The 7,502-nt window shown below is 37.3% G+C and overlaps 1 pseudogene; it reads right to left on the reverse strand.

Annotated features, from left to right (window-relative positions):
• Positions 1–2,390: 2,390 nt before the first annotated feature.
• Positions 2,391–3,114, reverse strand: LOC132368439 (pyridoxal phosphate phosphatase PHOSPHO2-like; annotated as a pseudogene).
• Positions 3,115–7,502: the final 4,388 nt, after the last annotated feature.

Consider the following 7,502-nt stretch of genomic DNA (forward strand, 5'->3'; position numbering starts at 1 on the left):
AATTACAGGCATTACATCAGGATCCATACTCTCATGTCAGCTCCATTATCTTGAGTCATATGTAAAAGCTGTAATATTCGATATCCATTGTTATGAACTCTCCTTTGGGATTGGTATTTAAAATATCCCTTAAACCTGATCAATTCATATGATTCTACACTCGACCAAACTCAGTCACCTTCAGTCACATGGTGAAGTGGTGATCATATATGAGCAGAGTTCAGAAAAGCTAGAACAGTGACCATATTTACATGTATAAGATCTGATAAGAAAGAATGGTTTGTATATCACAAATGAAATACACAGCCCTGGTAGAGTGGGGCCAGTTTCATCACTGATGGCCTCAGGGAAAAGTAGAGGTATTAAATTACATGATGTGCAAAAACCAAAAGGATCTCTTTCTCACTCAATATATTTAGAAAGGGCTGCCTGGGTCTTCAGGATGAACTTGAGGGTGGCCTGACAGCGATGAATGCTTTTCTCTGCCCTCTGGGATCTACCAGGGCACTTACCCTCTCTGTTACCCCTTAGCACCTTATCAATGGGTGGCATTAATTCTTTAATAGATTAATTTCTTACTTATTAACATCTACTACTATATGTTAGCTCTGGAAGGGACCATAGTCCCCCTTGTATACTTCTTGGCACATAATAGGCATTCAATAAATATTTGTTAAGTATTGTATTTCCTGTAAGTCTTGTCTTCTGAACTAAAATATAAACTATCAGAGGACAGAGTTCAAAGTTTATACTCTGAATGGTCCATTGGACCCAATAATGCTGAGCAGAAAGCCAGGATCTCAGTGATGATTTGTTATATTGAGTTGAATTAAATCATATGGAATATAAAAGGCTGCCTTCCTGCCTCCTGGCTCTGTGCTTCCATAGGATTTTGTACCTGCTTTTTTTTATAGCCTCTAATCAACTCTCTTTTAACTTTTTGTTCCTGTATCCAGCTGTCTCTCAACATTTTGTATCTTCTGAGGGAAGTATTTATTTGTCTTTTTAAAAATTCAAGTGTAGTTGATTTACAGTATTGTGTTAGCTTGGATGTATAGCAAAATGATTTGGTTATAAATATATATATGTACATATTTTCAGATTATTTTCCATTACAGGTTATTATAAATTATTGAATATAGTTCCCTGTGCTATATAGTAAATCCTTGTTGCTTATCTATTTTACGTATAGTAGTATGTATCTTTCAATCCCATACTCCTAATTTATTCCTCCCCCGCTCCCTTTCCCCTTTGGTGACCATACATTTGTTTTCTATGTCTGTGAATCTGTTTCTGTTTTTGTTTTCCCCATAAAATTACATTGAACATTTTTATTTCTGGAGCTTTCCATATGGAAAAGAAAATCCTAACATTATTACATAAGGCATATTTATGCCTAAAACATGTGAGCCTACAAATTAACATAGTACTGTAAAACTTTTCTAGGTCAGTTGATAGTTTGCTAATATCCCTATATGAAACAGTTTCTTAAATGTTGCGTATTCCTACAAATTATGTATTGTATCACTCAATATTTCATTGACAAACAGAAATAACATACTGATTAAATCAGCATTCTGGAGTTATAGTCTGTAATAATGATATAATTTTAAAATACTTGAAGAACATTAATTTGTATTTCATTTCAAAAGGAAAGTGTGAAATTAATGAACACTTGGGCAATAGATACTGCATCCCTATCTCTAAAATTAACTGATTTGGAAGTAGTGTATTCTTTTTTTTTTTTTTTTTTAACATCTTTATTGGAGTATAATTGCTTTACAATGGTGTGTTAGTTTCTGCTTTATAAAGTAGTGTATTCTTATGTGAACTAAGCATTAGGCTTATTTTGAAGATCTGTAACTGCTAGACATACTTTGGAAATAAATGCCAAAGAAAGTAAAATATAAGACTATTTTCTCTGGGAATAAATTTAAAAATATAATCTACCTATTAACCACCTTTGGTAGACCACTAGTTGCACTTACCTCAATTTTGTACTCTACTTTTTTCCATTTTTCCCAGGCATATGACCATCTGAAATAAAAGCTATATTTTTCATCCTTCCTTGCAGTTAGGTAGGAGCATTGTGACTAAGAATTGGCTAATGAAATTTAAATGAGGGTTCAACCTTCTCTCTCACTGTCCTCCTTGCTGACCAGAATGTTGATATGAGGGACGGAGCTTGAACAGCAATCTTGGATCATAAGTTGGAAACCAAGTGCTGAGGTTGGTAGAGCAACACAGAAACTTCGAGATACTTAACTCTGAAATTCTTTTAAGTGAGAGGGAAAACTTTTTTTCTTTTTTTAAAGCCACTGTTATTTGGGGTTTTAGTTTTATGCTGCTGTATTTAATCTTAACTGATACACATTTCAATTGTTGGCATATTACTCCTTTATCAGAAATTGTAAATGAGAAATTATTTCAACACCTGAAGACCAAGATACAACAGAAGACTCCGTAGGCTCAAGATATTGAGACATCCTAGAAAGAGTTTTCTGTAAAGTATATCTTTTCCGTGGCATGGCAATATCATTCTTCTTGAAAAAGTTTACTGGACAGACATCATTTCTGCCATCACCTATATAAACAATTCGTGTATAATTCACTCCTTGTTGTGACTTGACCTACAAATTCCACCAAAACTACACTTTTGCAAAGATTTTGGGGGCACCTAGTGCAAGAATGAGCATGATAATTTTCCACAGTGAGATGACCATTGGTATCAAAAGCTGCTGGATTTGTAAAGACTTTATCAAACACGTCCTGAAAATTGGTAGCTTCTAAAACCCAACCTATGAAGACTGAATTTGCATCTGAAATAATGATGCAGTCAAATTTATCCTTGTTCTTTCTTATAAAGTTTAAAAGTTCCACCGTCCCTGGAGTGAAAGACATTGATATCATTGCCCTTTTCATTTCATCTTCTCTTACACCTTCATCTCCCAAATACTTAAACACTCTGCCCATAAATTCTGTCCAAAATCCTTTTTCATAAGAATCTTGTAGTTCAATAGGAAGCTTTTTCTCTGGAGCACATTGTACAATCCAGGTGTCACTATTATCATCTATGATTGTGTTGTCAAAGTCAAAAACCAGCGAAATTTTCATGGTTCCAGAAACAGATTTGGGTTACCCCAATTTAGTATTTACAAGACAATTAATCTTACTTCAACATGGAGCTTAGGTTAAACAGTCATAACAATCTTCAGTTTTAAACACTAGCCAGTTTCTAACCAACATTACTCTTACTCTATGTGCAGGCGGAAAAGTCTTCTGGTTCCAAGCAAAGGAATGGAGACTTCTTAACTCCAGCATTATTATGATGGATCATCTGATAGAAAACCTTCCCCCCGTGAGGAGGTCTGTGGGTCACACACGCCAAGCCCAGGCCTTGCTCTCCCACATACCTGCCAGGTCCAGCCCGAAACCAGGGGCAGGGACCTAATCGGGTGTCCTTCCCCGGGAGGCGCATGTTGGATGCTGATGGGAGCACCAGGCCGGGCCCGGCCGGGTCCCCAGGGCTCATCACTGACCCAGGCCAGAGATCCACAGGTGTTCTGGCCTCAGCGCCGCTCCCGTGGGCTCTCCTGTTTCTGTTTTGTATATAGATTCATTTGTATTATTTTTTAGATTTCGCATATAAGTGATATCATATAATATTTGTCTTTGATTTACTTAGTACAATAAGGTCCATCCATATTGCTGCAAATGTCAGCATTTCATTCTTTTTTACGGCTGAGTAATACTCCATTGTGTATATATATATACATATATATGTATATATATACCATATCTTCTTAAACCAATCACCTGTTGGTGGGCACTTGGGTTGTTTCCATGTCTTGGGTATTGCAAAGTGCTGCTATGAACATTGTGGTATATGTATCTTTTAGAATTAGAGTTTTCATCTTTTCTGGATATATGCCCAGGAGTGGGATTGCTGGATCATACAGTAGCTCTATTTTTAGTTTCTTAAGGAACCTCCATACTGTTTTCCATAGTGACTGCTCCAATTTACATTCCCACCAACAGTGTAGGAGGGTTCTGTTTTGAGAGAAGTAGGGATATATGATTCTTTTTTGAATAATTTTGGATGCAGCAAATGATGAATAAAGAAAAGGAGCTAACATTCTATTAATTGGCTATTATGCCAGACTTGTGGCTGTGCTATCTGCTTTACATATGTTAATTCAGTTAATCTTCCCAAATCCTTTGACATTAGTAATTTAATATTCATTTTATAGTTGGCAACACTAAAACTTGATTGTTTGCCCTAGATTATATATATATCTGGCAAGGGCCAGACCAGAAATGGAAATCTTATCTTTCCAACTCTAAAGCCCTTACCATTCTTACTGTGCTGACTCACTTTTGCATAATTTAATGAGCTAACTAATGGAAACAGCCAAGTGGAGCTATTCTCTCTACCCCACAGTAAAGTCTGGGTACTTAGGATGCTCTCACAAGGGAATCATTTTCATATCAAACCAATATGTTTAAGCAATACTGCTTACTCCTATCTATCAAGACTGCTTTATTCAAGTATATCCTTCCTAATGTTAGCAAAGTTAGGTAGAGTAGGATACCGCACCAGAGAAAATTTATGTTTTTAATCTCTTTTTCTGTGAGATATATGCCAGAAAACTCAACTTAAAATCACTAAGTATAGCTCACCTTACTCCACCAGCCCTCAGCCCCAGAGATTAAGTGTAGACAACGTATAATAATTGGGCTGCCTCCTTTAGAAAGGTAAATCACCTTTGAGTAAAGAGGGTAACTTCCCTCACAAGGGTAGAGATAAGGCCTCCTGCAGTCCCTGATAACAACCCCTGTTGAGAGGGGTACTCAGTAGATCCATTGCCCAGGGAAAGGGGATGTCATAAGACTCCTGAGTTTTTGGAATTTAAAAGGAAGTTGTACCCCAAGGAGAGATGGAGGAGTGTCACTCTGGGTCTGTCAGGTGATGGGTGCTTTAATATACCGGCCTTTAAACCGGATTAGAGCTACTCATGGACAAAAAGAGTTTTAAGAATATCAATTTCTAGATCCTTAGTTTCCAGATGTGTATGGATTTTATTCCCTAAAATGTATCTGCCTGAGAATTTACCTACGCTCAAAATAGTGCTTCTTCCACTTTATAAAAGAAAGGCATATTCCTCACCCATCACCATCTCAAATCTTACAAAAGTCCACAGCCTCAAGGTGTTAAAAAAATCTCGCATCTAAGGGGAAGGCTCCTTTAATAAGTGAGGCACCATAAACCCTCAGGGTTTATGTTTGTGATAAGGTTGATAGACTTGTTAGAAAGAAAGAATTTGGGGCTGTTTTGGGATTTCTGATTTCAGATATACGGTAGAGTGGGATGGTGGGACTAATTACGATATTCATTTAGTGATTTTCCCTTTTCTACCCTTCAACTATTGTCGAATAATGCATTCCTCTTAAGGCAGAGTCCTGCAGGAGCAAAGAAAAGAGAATGTCGTTAAGAAGCAGTGCACGTGAAAACTGTCTTTTTTCCATGTTTTAGAAGTAGGCATTTCTTTTCAGTTCTTATCAACACTTGTGATCTGTAATGTGCTGGGGAGAAAAGCACCTTCAAGCAGCCAAAGAATTAGAGATAGTTTTAAACGATTTGGAATGTGTTCCAGAATTACAAAAATTTCATGTTATATTCAACAAGATCCACCAATTAATAAATTGAAAATATTAATTATATAATAAATAAATTGAAAATTAATTACATGAAAATATACTTATAATATTTGAAAACGTAAAACATAGTACCAAAAATATTATTTGAAAGATTTAATGAAATTAACATTTAATTTTCCAAAAATTTTCTAAAAATATTAGGTTATACAGGTGCCTATAAATGAAAGAATAAAAAGTATAAATAGTACATCTTGGTAAAATGAGGTAGGTAAGAAAACAACTTGAGTAGCAAATCCTTTTGAAAGTGCAGTGGTTTTTCATTGTTTCTTTTCAATAGCCAAGGAGTAGGATATTGAACTTTCCTTCTGTGAGGCAGCTGGATTAATTAGGGAAGAAAAGGAATTTAGCTGTGTTTGCATCCTGTGTTAGGAGAGTGAGAGGTATTCTGTTACATAAATAGAGGGAGTTATCAGTTAATCCACTGGCTCTATGGAATAAGGGCTTTCTAAATATTCAGGAGTTTTGGTACCTGGTGAATACCTAATTAAGGCATTAAAGAAAAACAAACCTTTTCAATCTTTTACTCCACAAATACTTTGAATGTCGACCATGCAGAGTTTGTCCCAGACTCTGGTGGTATAGCACTGTACATTAGATACAGCCTCAGTCTACAGAGACCCCCATTCAGTGGGCAGAGTTCAGACAATGAACAGAAGAGTAAATAAATACGATTATTTAAGATTGTGGTATTCACTATGAGGTATCTAATACAAGGAATTATGGTGAGGATTGACGGGGTGAGGTTGGAGGGATGACTTCGACATGGGCAGTCAGAGAAGTTGAAAGCAGGGCTGGGCCCTCTGTGACCTGAAGTAGCAGCTAACTGACAGCCTCTAGACGAAGGGAAAAGGAAGAAACTCTTGAGGTGGGCATGAGCTTTGCACACTTAGTCAGCCCTACATCTTAGATGATAATAAGTACCTTCCATCTTAACGGTTTTTAACAATTGACACACGTCACAGACCCTGAGATTTCTGCATTCCGGAACTTGTCTTCACTGCTCACATTGTAAGAAGTATTATTTCTAGAATCATTCATTATTATTTCTGACTTAGAAACAAAGTAGGACATATTGTTTTATGATTTCTGTGTCTTTCCATCACCTACAGTTTGGGGATCAATGTCCTATTTCTGGCCAAACTACTTTATTCCACCTCTATAGAGAGAATGGATAGTAAAACAAACCTTTGAACATCGATATTTTTAACCGAGTAGGTTCTGGGAAGAAGAAGTGTTTGAGAACCTAAAACAAAGATCAAAATATCTGGGTAGTTGATTCTTTCCCTTGAGAAAGACCTCTTAGAAATATTTTATATCTGCTGTAGTACAGCTTCCCACATACTGGAGGAACTGATTGTTGTAAACTGTTGTGGCTCTACCGCAGGGCAAGCTGCGACCTTGTGATGGGCTGGTGGGGAGGAAGCAGCAGTAGCATATGGGCTGGGAGGGATTTTCAGTGCTTTGTGTTTGCCCCTTGCCCAGGCATGGTGGAGGGTAGTTAGCAATCCAAATCAGCGCTTAAGAGTCTGAGAAACCTCATGGCGGTTCTGGACTCATAGCATCTAGGCAGGTTGATCTGGTGGGTGGGGCATTGCAGCAGCAGTTTTTAGTAGTGACAAGGATCAGCTGAGTTATTTCTCTTTTTTTTGTTTTAAATGTATTTATTTATTTATGGCTGCGGTGGGTTGCACGTGGGCTTTCTCTAGTTGCGGTGAGCGGGGGCTACTCTTTGTTGCGGTGCACCGGGCTTCTCATTGCGGTGGCTTCTCTTGGTGTGGAGCGCA

The sequence above is a fragment of the Balaenoptera ricei genome, chromosome 7 (assembly GCF_028023285.1).
Source record: "Balaenoptera ricei isolate mBalRic1 chromosome 7, mBalRic1.hap2, whole genome shotgun sequence".
Taxonomy (NCBI): Eukaryota; Metazoa; Chordata; class Mammalia; order Artiodactyla; family Balaenopteridae; genus Balaenoptera; species Balaenoptera ricei.